Consider the following 18,977-nt stretch of genomic DNA (forward strand, 5'->3'; position numbering starts at 1 on the left):
TGGAAGCCCCTTCTACTGCCCGTGCCCTGTACAGGACGCAGGCGGGGGGCTGGTAAAAAAAGGAAGCTCCGTCTCGAACTCTTTCATTGGAAGCTCGCCGCAATTATTAGGAAAATAATACTGACGGTGATTACAGCAATAAAAGTAGTTATACTGGTAATAATTATATTGATAATAGAATAATACAGAGAATAGTAACACTGATAATAAAATAGTAAAACTACTACTACCAATAAGGGAATATTAATAATAAAAATAGTATGCATGGTGTTGTAGGGTGTTGGCTGCAGAAGTAGGAAGAGGACCTCCGTAGCTCTACTGCCATCTTGTGGTCTGGGGTCGTCCATGTCTGTATTATGCCTACACTAATATCACATTTAAATGCCAACCTTGAAGGTAAAAATTGGATGATAAAATATATAACTATTTAAAATATATATATATATATATATACATATATATATATATATTTTTCCATAATCTTGCATACCCCTGCAATTCCTCCACTGACGCCTTCTCCAAAGTCTTGTTTTCATTCGGAAAGTTGTGCATTCACTCAATTGTGCAAGTCACTAATCTGTGGGGTGACTAATCCGTCAAATTACTAATCTGTGTGGTTACTTATCCGTGGAATTATTAATCGGTGGGGTTACTTATCTGTTGGGTTACCACTCTGCCGAGTTATTAATCTGTGGGGTTACATATCTGTTGGGTTACCACTCTGCCGAGTTATTAATCTGTGGGGTTACATATCTGTGGAGTGACATATCTGCGGGGTTACTAATCTGTGGCGTTGCATATCTGTGGTGTTATTTATCTTTAGTGGTACAAATCTCCGGAGTAACTAATCTGTGTCGTCATTAATCTGTGGAGTTCCTACTCTGTGGGGTTATCATTGGTGTTACTTATCCGTAACTAGTTTGGGGTTAATAATGTGTATAAAAAAAAGAGCTGAACTCCAGACTCAATCCAATTCAGATGGAATTATTTTTCCCCATGATTATTTTTTGAAGGGAGAATAGACGTCGTCAACACACGCTTTCATCATCCAATTATAGTAAGTGATGGTGTTTATCATTGGTGTGCTGAAAGTTTGATTTTGAGCACAGCAACATTTGACACCTGTGTCTGACTATGATATCATAAGAGGCCGATATAATGGAGTACTGTAATGTGTATACACATATATCAAACTGAAAAATACATATATAGATTCATACAGTCAGTGAGCACTTCCTTGAAAACAGTATAGTAATCTGTGGGTTTAAAAATCTGTGGGGTAATTTATCTGTGGAGTTACTAATCTGTGAAGTGACTAATCCGTGAAGTTACTAATCTCCAGAGTTACATATCTGTGGGATTACTAATTTGTTGAATTATTAATCTGTGGGGTTACTAATCTGTTGGGTTACATATCTGTGGGATTATATATCTGTGGGGTTACTAATCTGTGGGGTTAGTAATCTGTGGAGTTACTAATCTGTGGGGTGACTAATCTGTGTAATTACTACTCTGTAGAGCTACTTATCTGTGGGGTTACTAATCTGTGGAGCTACTAATCTGTGGGGTTACTAATTTTTGGTGTTACTAATCTGTGGAGTTCCTACTCTGTGGGGTCACTACTGTGTGGGGTTACTAATCTGTGGGGTTGTCTTTGGTGTTATTAATCCGTGGAGTTGCTAATCTTTGGGGTTATCTTTGGTGTTACTAATCTGTGGAGTTACTAGTTTGGGGTTAATAATGTGTATAAAAAAAGAACTGAGCTATCGACTCAATCCAATTCAGATGGAAGTTTTTTTTTCCGATGATCACTTGTAAAGGGAGAATAGATGTCATCAACACATACTTTTATCATCCAATTATAGTAAGTGATGGTGCTTATTATTAGCATGGAAATGATGACAGTTTAGCCATCATCCTTCTTTCTCCCACCACCTGCACTGGGTCCAGGGGGCCCCCCACGACAGAGCTGGCTTTCTTGCTTTCTTTGCTGTCACTTATCCGTGGAGTTACTTATCTGTGGAGTTACAAGTTTGGGGTTCTTATTGTCTATAAAAGGGGAGCTCAAGTACAGACTTAATCCGATTGGAAGCTTTTTTTCCCCATGACTATTTTTAAAGGGAGAACAGACATCAACACACACTTAAATCACCACATTTTAGTAAGTGATGGTGTTTATAATTAGCATGGTAATTAATGTATGATGATCTCCACAGTTTCCTTCATCTGAGATGATAACTTGAGGTGTTGTTGGAGAGCTAAACCTTGTCTTTCAAAGAGCAGAGAGGACAAAGATTGATCTTGACGTGATTTGAACACGCAACCTTCTGATCTGGAGTCAGACGCGCTACCGTTGCGCCACAAGATCACGGCTCTATGTGGAAAATGTGATCTTGAGCACCGTGACATTTGACACAAATGTCCAGCTATGATATCATTAGAGGTCTACATAATGGAGTACTGTAATGTGTATACACATATCATACTGAAAAATATCTGTGGGGTTACTCATGTGTGGGGTACATATCTGTGGAGTTACATATCTGTGGGGTTAGGAATATTTGGAGTTACTTAACTGTGAGGGTACGACTGTGTGGAGTTATTAATCATTGTAGTTACTAATCTGTGGAATTATTACATTTACATTACATTTAGTCATTTAGCAGACGCTTTTATCCAAAGCGACTTACAAGGGAGAATAACATTCAAGCTACATTGCGACAGAGATTAGTGTAACAACAACATTTGTGTAACAATAAATACTGCAAGGTGGTGCTATGTGATTGTAGGTTAGGAGAGGAGGTGCTCACTGAAGAGCTGGGTCTTCAAGTGCTTCTTAAAGACAGAGAGGGAGGCCCCTGCTCTGGTCATTTTTGGCAGCTCATTCTACCAACGTGGAACTACAAATGAGAATAGCCTGGATTGCCGTGGCTGTATGGCCGGCAGAGCCAGGCGACGCTCATATGATGAGCGCAGCACCCGGGGGGCAACATGTGCTCATACAAGAGCATTTAAGTAGGCGGGAGCATTCCCAGCAATCACTCTGTAGGCCAGCATAAGAGACTTGAACTTGATGCGGGCGGCTACAGGTAACCAGTGGAGCTCGATGAGCAGCGGAGTGACATGTGCCCTCTTTGGCTGGTTGAACACCAATCGCGCCGCCGCATTCTGTATCATCTGTAGTGGCTTCACCGCACAGGCCGGCAAGCCTGTTAAGAGGGCGTTGCAGTAGTCGAGACAGGACATCACCAAGGTTTGTACCAGCAGTTGAGTGGCATATTGGGTCAGGTACGGCCTGACTTTTCGGATGTTGAGTAGTGCGAAGCGGCAGGACCGGGAGACGGCGGCAACATGGTCCGAGAATGTCAGTTGGTCATCAATAATTACACCAAGATTCCTTGCAGCCTTGGTAGGAACAAGAGATAGAGAGTCGATTTTAATATCAATGTTGTGATAAATACCTTGTTTGGCTGGGAAGACCAGCAGTTCAGTTTTCGCCAGATTTAGTTGAAGGTGATAATCCTTCATCCATGTGGATATGTCAGAGAGACAATCCGAGATCCGCGTCGAGACAGTGGGGTCGTCGGGTGGGAAGGACAGATAGAGTTGAGTATCATCCGCATAGCAGTGATATGAAAAGCCATGTGAGCGGATGATCGGGCCCAGTGAGGTGGTGTACATGGCAAAGAGGAGGGGTCCTAGCACCGAGCCTTGGGGCACCCCTGTGGTGAGGTTGTGCGGCACAGACAGCTGGCCTTGCCATGTCACACTGAACGAGCGCCCAGTAAGGTAAGATTCGAACCAGGAAAGTGCACTGCCCGTTATGCCCATACTTGAGAGTATGGACAGGAGTATGCTGTGATTGACAGTGTCAAAAGCAGCTGATAAGTCTAGCAGAATGAGGACCGAGGATTTGGCAGCAGCTCTAGCAGTTTCTAAGGCCTCTGTCACAGACAACAGGGCTGTTTCGGTGGAGTGACCACTTTTGAAGCCAGATTGAAGTGTATCGAGAAGGTTGTTTCTTGACAGGTATTCTGTTACCTGTCTAGAGGCCGCCCTCTCTAAGTTTTTGGAAAGGAATGGGAGGAGAGAGACCGGCCGATAGTTTTCTACTTGATTGGGATCGAGTGAGGGTTTTTTGAGCAGTGGTGCGACCCGAGCCACTTTGAAAGCGGAAGGGAAAGTGCCGGAAGTTAGGGAAGAATTAATCATGTGTGTGATTGCCGGGTTGATAGTCAGTGATATGGCTTGAAGGAGGATAGGTGGGATCGGATCTAGCGGACAGGTAGTAGGACGGCTACATGTTAGTAGTTTAGATACCTCACTTTCAGCAAGGGGGGTGAAACCAGGGAACGATGAGCCTAGGGCTGGAGAAGAGAGGTTGTGAGTTAGTTATTTAGTGAATTGGCTGCTGATGGCTGCCACTTTGTTCGTAAAAAAAGGAGGCAAGGCAGTCAGCAGTGAGGTTAGTAGCTGGGGGAGGTAGTGGAGGGTAAAGCAGAGACTTGAAGGTGGCGAATAACTTACGTGTGTCTGTGGCACCGTTGATCCTATCGTTAAAGAAGGCCTTCTTAGCAGCAGTGATGCTGGAAGAGATGAAGGACAGCAGTGTCTGGTGGCTTGCAAGATCTTCAATTGTTTTGGATTTGTGCCATTTCCTCTCGGCTGCTCTGAGGTCAGCGCGCGTTGTCCGAAAGGTGTCAGTCAGCCAAGGGTGCGCCTGGGTTGATTGAGCAGGTCTGGTGGATAGTGGACACAGACTATTTTAGTAAGTGATGGTGTTTATAATTAGCATGGTAATTAATGTATGATGATCTCCACAGTTTTCTTCATCTGAGATGATAACTTGAGGTGTTGTTGGAGAGCTAAACCTTGTCTGTCAAAGAGCAGAGAGGACAAGGATTGATCTTGACGTGATTTGAACACGCAACCTTCTGATCTGGAGTCAGACGCGCTACCGTTGCGCCACAAGATCACGGCTCTGTGTGGAAAATGTGATTTTGAGCACCGTGACATTTGACACAAATGTCTGGCTATGACGTCTTTAGAGGTCTATATAATGGAGTACTGTAATGTGTATACACATATCATACTGAAAAATATCTGTGGGGTTACTCATGTGTGGGGTACATATCTGTGGGGATACGAATATTTGGAGTTACTTAACTGTGAGGGTACAACTCTGTGGAGTTATTAATCAGTGGGGTTACGAATCTGTGGAGTTACTTATCTGTGTGGTTACTAATCTGTGGAGTCACTACCCTGTTAAGCTACTAATCTGTGGTGTTACTTATCTTTAGTGTTACAAATTTGTGGAGTCACTAATCTGTGGGGTTATCTTTGGTGTCACTTATCCGTGGAGTTACAAGTTTGGGGTTAATATTGTGTATAAAAGGGGAGCTGAAGTAGAGATTTAATCCAATTGGAAGCTTTTTCCCCATGACTGCTTTTTAAAGGGAGAACAGACACCAACACACGCTTAAATCATCACATTTTAGTAAGTGATGGTGTTTATAATTAGCATGGTAATTAATGTATGATGATCTCCACAGTTTTCTTCATCTGAGACGATAACTTGAGGTGTTGTTGGAGAGCTAAAGCTTGTCTTTCAAAGAGCAGAGGACAAAGATTGACCTTGACGTGATTTGAACACGCAACCTTCTGATCTGGAGTCAGACGCGCTACCGTTGCGCCACAAGATCACAGCTCTGTGTGGAAAATTTGTCTTTGAGCACCGTGATATTTGACACAAATGTCCAGCTATGATATCATTAGAGGTCTACATAATGGAGTACTGTAATGTGTATACACATATCATACTGAAAAATATCTGTGGGGTTACTCATGTGTGGGGTACATATCTGTGGAGTTACATATCTGTGGGGTTAGGAATATTTGGAGTTACTTAACTGGGAGGGTACGACTGTGTGGAGTTATTAATCAGTGTAGTTACTAATCTGTGGGATTACGAATCTGTGGAGTTATTAATCTATGGGGTTACTAATCTGTGTGGTTACTAATCTGTGGAGTTATTAATCTATGGGGTTACTAATCTGTGTGGTTACTAATCTGTGGAGTTATTAATCTATGGGGTTACTAATCTGTGTGGTTACTAATCTGTGGGGTTACTAATCTGTGGAGTCACTACCCTGTTGAGCTACTAATCTGTGGTGTTACTTATCTTTAGTGTTACAAATCTGTGGGGTGCTAATCTGTGGGGTTATTTTTGGTGTCACTTATCCGTGGAGTCACAAGTTTGGGGTTAATATTCTGTATAAAAAGTGATCTGAAGTAGAGATTTAATCCAATTGGAAGCTTTTTCCCCATGACTGCTTTTTAAAGGGAGAACAGACATCAACACACGCTTAAATCATCACATTTTACATTTACATTTACATTTAGTCATTTAGCAGACGCTTTTATCCAAAGCGACTTACAAGGGAGAATAACATTCAAGCTACATTGCGACAGAGACATTAGTGTAACAATAAATACTGCTAAGTAGTGCTAAGTAATTGTAGGTTAGGAGAGGAGGTACTCACTGAAGAACTGGGTCTTCAAGTGCTTCTTAAAGACAGAGAGGGAGGTGCCTGCTCGGGTCATTTTTGGCAGCTCATTCCACCAACGTGGAACTACAAATGAGAATAGCCTGGATTGCCGTGGCTGTATGGCCGGCAGAGTCAGGCGACGCTCATTTGAGGAGCGCAGCATCCGGGGGGCAACATGTGCTCTTACAAGAGCATTTAAGTAGGCAGGAGCATTCCCAGCAATCACTCTGTAGGCCAGCATAAGAGACTTGAACTTGATGCGGGCGGCTACAGGTAACCAGTGGAGCTCGATGAGCAGCGGAGTGACATGTGCCCTCTTTGGCTGGTTGAACACCAGTCGCGCCGCCGCATTCTGTATCATCTGTTGTGGCTTCACCGCACAGGCCGGCAAGCCTGTTAAGAGGGCGTTGCAGTAGTCGAGACGGGACATCACCAAGGTTTGTACCAGCAGTTGAGTGGCATATTGGGTCAGGTGCGGCCTGACTTTTCGGATGTTGAGTAGTGCGAAGCGGCAGGACCGGGAGACGGCGGCAACATGGTCCGAGAATGTCAGTTGGTCATCAATAATTACACCAAGATTCCTTGCAGCCTTGGTAGGAACAAGAGATAGAGAGTCGATTTTAATATCAATGTTGTGATAAATACCTTGTTTGGCTGGGAAGACCAGCAGTTCAGTTTTCGCCAGATTTAGTTGAAGGTGATAATCCTTCATCCATGTGGATATGTCAGAGAGACAATCCGAGATCCGCGTCGAGACAGTGGGGTCATCGGGCGGGAAGGACAGATAGAGTTGAGTATCATCCTCATAGCAGTGATATGAAAAGCCATGTGAGCGGATGATCGGGCCCAGTGAGGTGGTGTACATGGCAAAGAGGAGGGGTCCTAGCACCGAGCCTTGGGGCACCCCTGTGGTGAGGTTGTGCGGCACAGACAGCTGGCCTTGCCATGTCACACTGAACGAGCGCCCAGTAAGGTAAGATTCGAACCAGGAAAGTGCACTGCCCGTTATGCCCATACTTGAGCGTATGGACAGGAGTATGCTGTGATTGACAGTGTCAAAAGCAGCTGATAAGTCTAGCAGAATGAGAAACGAGGATTTGGCAGCAGCTCTAGCAGTTTCTAAGGCCTCTGTCACAGACAACAGGGCTGTTTCGGTGGAGTGACCACTTTTGAAGCCAGATTGAAGTGTATCGAGAAGGTTGTTTCTTGACAGGTATTCTGTTACCTGTCTAGAGGCCGCCCTCTCTAAGGTTTTGGAAAGGAATGGGAGGAGAGAGACCGGCCGATAGTTTTCTACTTGATTGGGATCGAGTGAGGGTTTTTTGAGCAGTGGTGCGACCCGAGCCACTTTGAAAGCGGAAGGGAAAGTGCTGGAAGTTAGGGAAGAATTAATCATATGTGTGATTGCCGGGTTGATAGTCGGTGATATGGCTTGAAGGAGGTTAGGTGGGATCGGATCTAACGGACAGGTAGTAGGACGGCTACATGTTAGTAGTTTAGATACCTCACTTTCAGCGAGGGGGGTGAAACCAGGGAACGATGAGCCTAGGGCTGGAGAAGACAGGTTGTGAGTAAGTTGTTCAGTGAATTGGCTGCTGATGGTTGCCACTTTGTTCGTAAAAAAGGAGGCAAGGCAGTCAGGTTAGTAGCTGGGGGAGGGTAAAGCAGAGACTTGAAGGTGGCGAATAACTTACGTGTGTCTGTGGCACCGTTGATCGTATCGTTAAATAAGGCCTTCTTAGCAGCAGTGATGCTGGAAGAGAAGGAGGACAGCAGTGTCTGGTAGCTTGCAAGATCTTCAATTGTGTTGTATTTGTGCCATTTCCTCTCGGCTGCTCTGAGGTCTGTGGGCGTTGTCCGGAGGGTGTCAGTCAGCCAAGGGTGGGACTGGGTTGACTGAGCAAGTCTGGTGGATAGTGGACACAGACTATTTTAGTAAGTGATGGTGTTTATAATTAGCATGGTAATTAATGTATGATGATCTCCACAGTTTTCTTCATCTGAGATGATAACTTGAGGTGTTGTTGGAGAGCTAAACCTTATCTGTATGATGATCTCCACAGCTTTGTTCATCTGAGATGATAACTTGAGGTGTTGTTGGAGAGCTAAACCTTATCTTTCAAAGAGCAGAGAGGACAAGGATTGATCTTGACGTGATTTGAACACGCAACCTTCTGATCTGGAGTCAGACGCGCTACCATTGCGCCACAAGATCACAACTCTGTGTGGAAAATTTGATTTTGAGCACCGTGACATTTGACACAAATGTCTGGCTATGATGTCTTTAGAGGTCTATATAATGGAGTACTGTAATGTGTATACACATATCATACTGAAAAATATCTGTGGGGTAACGGATATTTGGAGCTACTTAACTGTGAGGGTACAACTCTGTGGAGTTATTATTCAGCGTAGTTACTAATCTGTGGGGTTACGAATCTGTGTGGTGACTAATCTGTGGGGCTTCTAATCTGTGGAGTCACTACCCTGTTGAGCTACTAATCTGTGGTGTTACTTACCTTTAGTGTTACAAATTTGTGGAGTCCCTACTCTGTGGGGTCACTACTCTGTGGGGTTATTTTTGGTGTCACTTATCCGTGGAGTTACAAGTTTTGGGTTAATATTGTGTATAAAAGGTGAGCTGAAATACAGATTTAATCCAATTGGAAGCTTTTTTCCCATGACTACTTTTTAAAGGGAGAACAAACATCAACACACGCTTAAATCCTCACATTTTACATATACATTTACATTTAGTCATTTAGCAGACGCTTTTATCCAAAGCGACTTACAAGGGAGAATGACATTCAAGCTACATTGCGACGGAGACATTAGTGTAACAATAAATTCTGCTAAGTAGTGCTAAGTGATTGTAGGTTAGGAGAGGAGGTACTCACTGAAGAGCTGGGTCTTCAAGTGCTTCTTAAAGACAGAGAGGGAGGTCCCTGCTCTGGTCATTTTTGGCAGCTCGTTCCACCAACGTGGAACTACAAATGAGAATAGCCTGGATTGCCGTGGCTGTATGGCCGGCAGAGCCAGGCGACGCTTATTTGACGAGCGTAGCTGAAGAGCGCCACAAGATCATGACTCTGTGTGGAATATTTGATTTTGAGCACCGTGAAATTTGACACAAATGTCTGGCTATGATGTCTTTAGAGGTCTATATAATGGAGTACTGTAATGTGTATACACATATCATTCTGAAAAATATCTGTGGGGTTACTCATGTGTGGGGTACATATCTGTGGGGTTAGGAATATTTGGAGTTACTTAACTGTGAGGGTACAACTCTGTGGATTTATTAATCAGTGTAGTTACTAATCTGTGGGGTTAAGAATCTGTGGAGTTACTAATCTGTGTGGTTACTAATCTGTGTGGTTACTAATCTGTGGGGTTACTAATCTGTGGAGTCACTACCCTGTTGAGCTACTAATCTGTGGTGTTGCTTATCTTTAGTGTTACAAGTTTGTGGAGTTCCTACTCTGTGGGGTCACTAATCTGTGGGGTTATTTTTGATGTCACTTATACGTGGAGTTACAAGTTTGGGGTTAATATTGTGTATAAAAGGTGATCTGAAGTACAGAATTAATCCAATTGGAAGCTTTTTCCCCATGACTGCTTTTTAAAGGGAGAACAGACACCAACACACGCTTAAATCATCACATTTTAGTAAGTGATGGTGTTTATAATTAGCATGGTAATCAATGTATGACGATCTCCACAGTTTTCTTCATCCGAGATGATAACTTGAGGTGTTGTTGGTGAGCTAAAGCTTGTCTTTCAAAGAGAACAAAGATTGATCTTGACGTGATTTGAACACGCAACCTTCTGATCTGGAGTCAGACGCGCTACCGTTGCGCCACAAGATCCAACACTCTGTTGAAAATTTGTCTTTCAGCACCGTGATATTTGACACAAATGTCCAGCTATGATATCATTAGAGGTCTATATAATGGAGTACTGTAATGTGTAGACACATATCATACTGAAAAATATCTGTGGGGTTACTCATGTGTGGGGTACATATCTATGGAGTTACATATCTGCGGGGTTACTCATATTTGGAGTTACTTAACTGTGAGCGTACGACTCTGTGGAGTTATTAATCAGTGTAGTTACTAATCTGTGGGGTTCCGAATCTGTGGAGTTATTAATCTCTGGGGTTACTAATCTGTGTGGTTACTAATCAGTGGGGTTACTAATCTGTGGAGTCACTACCCTGTTGAGCTACTAATCTGTGGTGTTACTTATCTTTAGTGTTACAAATCTGTGGAGTTCCTACTCTGTGGGGTGCTAATCTGTGGGGTTATTTTTGGTGTCACTTATCCGTGGAGTCACAAGTTTGGGGTTAATATTGTGTATAAAAGGTGAGCTGAAGTAGAGATTTAATCCAATTGGAAGCTTTTTCCCCATGACTACTTTTTAAAGGGAGAACAAACATCAACACACGCTTAAATCATCACATTTTACATTTACATTAACATTTAGTCATTTAGCAGACGCTTTTATCCAAAGCGACTTACAAGGGAGAATAACATTCAAGCTACATTGCGACAGAGACATTAGTGTAACAATAAATACTGCTAAGTAGTGCTAAGTAATTGTAGGTTAGGAGAGGAGGTACTCACTGAAGAGCTGGGTCTTCAAGTGCTTCTTAAAGACAGAGAGGGAGGTCCCCGCTCTGGTCATTTTTGGCAGCTCATTCCACCAACGTGGAACTACAAATGAGAATAGCCTGGATTGCCGTGGCTGTATGGCCGGCAGAGTCAGGCAATGCTCATTTGAGGAGCACAGCATCCGGGGGGCAACATCTACTCTTACAAGAGCATTTAAGTAGGCGGGAGCATTCCCAGCAATCACTCTGTAGGCCAGCATAAGAGACTTGAACTTGATGCGAGCGGCTACAGGTAACCAGTGGAGCTCGATGAGCAGCGGAGTGACATGTGCCCTCTTTGGCTGGTTGAACACCAGTCGCGCCGTCGCATTCTGTATCAGCTGTAGTGGCTTCACCGCACAGGCCGGCAAGCCTGTTAAGAGGGCCGTTGCAGTAGTCGAGACGGGACATCACCAAGGTTTGTACCAGCAGTTGAGTGGCATATTGGGTCAGGTACGGCCTGACTTTTCGGATGTTGATTAGTGCGAAGCGGCAGGACCGGGAGACGGCGGCAACATGGTCCGAGAATGTCAGTTGGTCATCAATAATTACACCAAGATTCCTTGCAGCCTTGGTAGGAACAAGAGATAGAGAGTCGATTTTAATATCAATGTTGTGATAAATACCTCGTTTGGCTGGGAAGACCAGCAGTTCCGTTTTCGCTAGATTTAGTTGAAGGTGATAATCCTTCATCCATGTGGATATGTCAGAGAGACAATCCGAGATCCGCGTCGAGACAGTGGGGTCGTCGGGCGGGAAGGACAGATAGAGTTGAGTATCATCCTCATAGCAGTGATATGAAAAGCCATGTGAGCGGATGATCGGGCCCAGTGAGGTGGTGTACATGGCAAAGAGGAGGGGTCCTAGCACCGAGCCTTGGGGCACCCCTGTGGTGAGGTTGTGCGGCACAGACAGCTGGCCTTGCCATGTCACACTGAACGAGCGCCCAGTAAGGTAAGATTCGAACCAGGAAAGTGCACTGCCCGTTATGCCCATACTTGAGCGTATGGACAGGAGTATGCTGTGATTGACAGTGTCAAAAGCAGCTGATAAGTCTAGCAGAATGAGGACCGAGGATTTGGCAGCAGCTCTAGCAGTTTCTAAGGCCTCTGTCACAGACAACAGGGCTGTTTCGGTGGAGTGACCACTTTTGAAGCCAGATTGAAGTGTATCGAGAAGGTTGTTTCTTGACAGGTATTCTGTAACCTGTCTAGAGGCCGCCCTCTCTAAGTTTTTGGAAAGGAATGGGAGGAGAGAGACCGGCCGATTGTTTTCTACTTGATTGGGATCGAGTGAGGGTTTTTTGAGCAGTGGTGCGACCTGAGCCACTTTGAAAGCGGAAGGGAAAGTGCCGGAAGTTAGGGAAGAATTAATCATATGGGTGATTGCCGGGGTGATAGTCGGTGATATGGCTTGAAGGAGGTTAGATGGGATCGGATCTAGCGGACAGGTAGTAGGACGGCTACATGTTAGGAGTTTAGATACCTCACTTTCAGCGAGGGGGGTGAAACCAGGGAACGATGAGCCTAGGGCTGGAGAAGACAGGTTGTGAGTAAGTTGTTCAGTGAATTGGCTGCTGATGGCTGCCACTTTGTTCGTAAAAAAAGGAGGCAAGGCAGTCAGGTCAGTAGCTGGGGGAGGGTAAAGCAGAGACTTGAAGGTGGCGAATAACTTACGTGTCTGTGGCACCGTTGATCGTATCGTTAAATAAGGCCTTCTTAGCAGCAGTGATGCTGGAAGAGAAGCAGGACAGCAGTGTCTGGTAGCTAGCAAGATCTTCGATTGTTTTGGATTTGTGCCATTTCCTCTCGGCTGCTCTGAGGTCAGTGCACGTTGTCCGGAGGGTGTCAGTCAGCCAAGGGTGCGCCTGGGTTGATTGAGCAGGTCTGGTGGATAGTGGACACAGACTATTTTAGTAAGTGATGGTGTTTATAATTAGCAAGGTAATTAATGTATGATGATCTCCACAGTTTCCTTCATTTGAGATGATAACTTCAGGTGTTGTTGGAGAGCTAAACCTTGTCTGTCAAAGAGCAGAGAGGACGAAGATTGATCTTGACGTGATTTGAACACGCAACCTTCTGATCTGGAGTCAGACGCGCTACCATTGCGCCACAAGATCACGGCTCTGTGTGGAAAATGTGATTTTGAGCACCGTGACATTTGACACAAATGTCTGGCTATGATGTCTTTAGAGGTCTATATAATGCAGTACTGTAATGTGTATACACATATCATACTGAAATATATCTGTGGGGTTATGAATATTTGGAGTTACTTAACTGTGAGGGTACAACTCTGGAGTTATTAATCAGTGGGGTTACGAATCTGTGTGGTTACTAATCTGTTGAGTCACTACCCTGTTGAGCTACTAGTCTGTGGTGTTACTTATCTTTAGTGTTACAAATCTGTGGAGTTCCTATTCTGTGGCGTTATCTTTGGTGTCACTTATCCGTGGAGTTACAAATTTGAAGTTAATATTGTGTATAAAAGGTGAGCTGAAGTACAGATTTAATTCAATTGGAAGCTTTTTCCGTGACTACTTTTTAAAGGGAGAACAGACATCAACACACGCCTAAATCATCACATTTTAGTAAGTGATGGTGTTTATTATTAGCATGGAAATTGATGTATGATGATCTCCTCAGTTTTCTTCATCTGAGATGATAACTTGAGGTGTTGTTGGAGAGCTAAAGCTTGTCTTTCAAAGAGCAGAGAGGACAGAGATTGATCTTGACGTGATTTGAACACTCAACCTTCTGATCTGGAGTCAGACGCGCTACCTTTGCGCCACAAGATCATGGCTGGTAGTGGAAAATGTGATTTTGAGCACCGTGAATTTGGCACAAATGTCCAGCTATGATATCATTAGAGGTCTATATAATGGAGTACTGTAATGTGGATACACATATCATACTGAAAAATATCTGTGGGGTTACTCATGTGTGGGGTACATATCTGTGGAGTTACATATCTGTGGGGTTAGGAATATTTGGAGTTACTTAACTGTGAGGGTACGACTGTGTGGAGTTATTAATCAGTGTAGTTACTAATCTATGGGGTTACGAATCTGTGGAGTTATTAATCTATGGGGTTACTAATCTGTGTGGTTACTAATCTGTGGGGTTACTAATCTGTGGAGTCACTACCCTGTTGAGCTACTAATCTGTGGTGCTCCTTATCTTTAGTGTTACAAATCTGTGGAGTTCCTACTCTGTGGGGTGCTAATCTGTGGGGTTATTTTTGGTGTCACTTATCCGTGGAGTCACAAGTTTCGGGTTAATATTGTGTATAAAAGGTGATCTGAAGTAGAGATTTAATCCAATTGGAAGCTTTTTCCCCATGACTGCTTTTTAAAGGGAGAACAGACATCAACACACGCTTAAATCATCACATTTTACATTTACATTTACATTTAGTCATTTAGCAGACGCTTTTATCCAAAGCGACTTACAAGGGAGAATAACATTCAAGCTACATTGCGACAGAGACATTAGTGTAACAATAAATACTGCTAAGTAGTGCTAAGTAATTGTAGGTTAGGAGAGGAGGTACTCACTGAAGAGCTGGGTCTTCAAGTGCTTCTTAAAGACAGAGAGGGAGGTCCCCGCTCTGGTCATTTTTGGCAGCTCATTCCACCAACGTGGAACTACAAATGAGAATAGTCTGGATTGCCGTGGCTGTATGGCCGGCAGAGCCAGGCAACGCTCATTTGACGAGCGCAGCATCCGGGGGGCAACATGTGCTCTTACAAGAGCAATTAAGTAGGCGGGAGCATTCCCAGCAATCACTCTGTAGGCCAGCATAAGAGACTTGAACTTGATGCGAGCGGCGTGGTGGAGTAACCAGTGGAGCTCGATGAGCAGCGGAGTGACGTGCCCTCTTTGGCTGGTTGAACACCAGTCGCGCCGTCGCATTCTGTATCAGCTGTAGTGGCTTCACCGCACAGGCCGGCAAGCCTGTTAAGAGGGCATTGCAGTTGTGGAGACGGGACATCACCAAGGTTTGTACCAGCAGTTGAGTGGCATATTGGGTCAGGTACGGCCTGACTTTTCGGATGTTGAGTAGTGCGAAGCGGCAGGACCGGGAGACGGCGGCAACATGGTCCGAGAGTGTCAGTTGGTCATCAATAATTACACCAAGATTCCTTGCAGCTGGGAAGACCAGCAGTTCAGTTTTCGCCAGATTTAGTTGAAGGTGATAATCCTTCATCCATGTGGATTTGTCAGAGAGACAATCCGAGATCCGTGTCGAGACAGTGGGGTCGTCGGGTGGGAAGGACAGATAGAGTTGAGTATCATCCGCATAGCAGTGATATGAAAAGCCATGTGAGCGGATGATCGGGCCCAGTGAGGTGGTGTATATGGCAAAGAGGAGGGGTCCTAGCACCGAGCCTTGGGGCACCCCTGTGGTGAGGTTGTGCGGCACAGACAGCTGGCCTTGCCATGTCACACTGTCACACTACGTGTGTCTGTGGCACCGTTGATCCTATCGTTAAAGAAGGCCTTCTTAGCAGCAGTGATGCTGGAAGAGAAGAAGGACAGCAGTGTCTGGTAGCTAGCAAGATCTTCAATTGTTTTGGATTTGTGCCATTTCCTCTCGGCTGCTCTGAGGTCAGTGCGCGTTGTCCGGAGGGTATTAGTCACCAAGGGTGGGACTGGGTTGACTGAGCAGGTCTGGTGGATAGTGGACACAGACTATTTTAGTTAGTGATGGTGTTTAAAATTAGCATGGTAATTAATGTATGATGATCTCCACAGTTTCCTTCATCTGAGATGATAACTTGAGGTGTTGTTGGAGAGCTAAAGCTTGTCTTTCAAAGAGCAGAGAGGACAAGGATTGATCTTGACATGATTTGAACACGCAACCTTCTGATCTGGAGTCAGACGCGCTACCGTTGCGCCACAAGATCACGGCTCTGTGTGGAAAATGTGATTTTGAGCACCCTGACATTTGACACAAATGTCTGGCTATGATGTCTTTAGAGGTCTATATAATGGAGTACTGTAATGTGTATACACATATCATACTGAAAAATATCTGTGGGGTTACGAATATTTGGTGTTACTTAACTGTGAGGGTACAACTCTGTGGGGTTATTAATCAGTGGGGTTACGAATCTGTGGAGTTACTTATCTGTGTGGTTACTAATCTGTGGAGTCACTACCCTGTTGAGCTACTAATCTGTGGTGTTACTTATCTTTACTGTTACAAATTTGTGGAGTCACTAATCTGTGGGGTTATCTTTGGTGTCACTTATCCGTGGAGTTACAAGTTTGGGGTTAAATTTGTGTATAAAAGGGGAGCTGAAGTAGAGATTTAATCCAATTGGAAGCTTTTTCCCCATGACTGCTTTTTAAAGGGAGAACAGACATCAACACACGCTTAAATCATCACATTTTAGTAAGTGATGGGGTTTATAATTAGCATGGTAATTAATGTATGATGATCTCCACAGTTTTCTTCTTCTGAGATGATAACTTGAGGTGTGGTTAGAGAGCAAAGTCTTTGTCTTTCAAGGAGCAGTGAGAGCAAAGATTGACCTCGACATGATTTGAACACGCAACCTTCTGATCTGGAGTCAGACGCGCTACCGTTGCGCCACAAGATCACGGATCTGTGTGGAAAATTAGATTTTGAGCACCGTGACATTTGACACAAATGTCTGGCTATGATGTCTTTAGAGGTCTATATAATGGAGTACTGTAATGTGTATACACATATCATACTGAAAAATATCTGTGGGGTTACGAATATTTGGAGTTACTTAACTGTGAGGGTACATCTCTGGAATTATTAATCAGTGGGGTTACGAATCTGTGTGGTTACTAATCTGTTGAGTCACTACCCTGTTGAGCTACTAATCTGTGGGGTTATTTTTGGTGTTACTTATCCGTGGAGTTACAAGTTTGGGTTTAATATTGTGTATAAACGGCAAGCTGAAGTTTGGATTTAATCCAATTGGAAGCTTTTTCCATGACTGCTTTTTAAAGGGAGAACAGACATCAACACACGCTTAAATCATCACATTTCAGTAAGTGATGGTTTTTATAATTAGCATGGTAATTAATGTATGATGATCTCCACAGTTTCCTTCATCTGAGATGATAACTTGAGGTGTTGTTGGAGAGCTAAAGCTTGCCTTTCAAAGAGCAGAGAGGACAAAGATTGATCTTGACGTGATTTGAACACGCAACCTTCTGATCTGGAGTCAGACGCGCTACCATTGCGCCACATGAACACGGCTCTGTGTGGAAAATTAGATTTTGAGCACCGTGACATTTGACACAAATGTCTGGCTATGACGTCTTTGGAGGTCTATATAATGGAGTACTGTAATGTGTATACACATATCATACTGAAAAATATCTGTGGGGTTACTCATGTGTGGGGTACATATCTGTGGAGTTACATATCTGTGGGGTTACTAATATTTGGAGTTACTTAACTGTGAGGGTACGACTGTGTGGAGTTATTAATCAGTGTAGTTACTAATCTGTGGGGTTACGAATCTGTGGAGTTATTAATCTGTGGGGTTACTAATCTGTGGGGTTACTAATCTGTGGGGTTACTAATCTGTGGAGTCATTACCCTGTTGAGCTACTAATCTGTGGTGTTACTTATCTTTAGTGTTACAAATCTGTGGAGTTCTTACTCTGTGGGGTTACTAATTTGTGGGGTTACTAATCTGTAGGGTTATATATCTGTGAGGTTACTTATATTTGGTGTTCGTAATCTGTGGGGTTGCTGCGTGTGGTTACTTATCATCTATGTGGTTACTAATCCGTGGTGTTACTAATCTGTGGAGTTACTACTCTGTAGAGCTTCTATTCCGTGGGGTTACTTATCTTTGTTGTTACTAATGTAGTTTAGTTTCTTGATGGGTGTGATGTGTTGAAGAATGAAGGAGTGACCGCTGACACTGACTTGAATAAAATAATAGTTTTATTACACAAATCAGCATCAAACCAGACTTGCCATGGATGTCCTGGGAGAGACCCGAGCCGGATGGAATCTCTGCCAAGTGACGCTCTGCACTCGCTTTTAAAGCGGTACAAAGATAACATACCACATCTGGTTCCAATCCATAGGTGCCGCTCAGCCTATATCCTGTCCTAAATGTAAACCTTTCCTCCTCTGGTCGAGCTGGAAGAATCAACAAAATTCCTCTCCCATAGGACCTCTCAATAGACCCATTGTTGTTTTCGTTCTTCGTATGACATCGAGGCAATAAATCTAATACTAACATAGTTAATATTATGACCGCACTATATCTCAGCTTTGGGAGCTCAGTAACCTATTCACCTCAAACCTTCCAGACACCTCATATTCCCCCCTTCGAGACTACACAAAGTCTCGACAGAGAGAAGAGTAATTGAGCATACGATGTTGATTGGCTTAACAGAAATCACTTAATAACAAACACAATTGGTTATAATATACCCCTCTGACCATGCTTTGTCATAGCAATACAGAAAATTTGTGGAGTGTGAGAGCGAAAAACCCATCCGGCAGCTTCATTTCTTAGAACATCCATCAATCAATCAAGACAGGAAAATTCTCTCACGGTCCCTCTGCCCCAGGCAACCACCTAAGGTACTCCAAATCAATTAACAGAAAAAACGAAGGGTTTAGACTACTGTATAGGATGTTACATATAAATGCATACATTAAGAGCCTCAGAAATAAATCAAAAAATTTGTCCAAAGTCAGGCTGGTCAACCCATCGGACCTTCCAGTGGACCTTTCCCTGCCTAGCACCAATGTCCCTCAAA

This window comes from Zeus faber (genome assembly GCF_960531495.2).
Source record: "Zeus faber genome assembly, chromosome: 14".
Classification (NCBI taxonomy): Eukaryota; Metazoa; Chordata; class Actinopteri; order Zeiformes; family Zeidae; genus Zeus; species Zeus faber.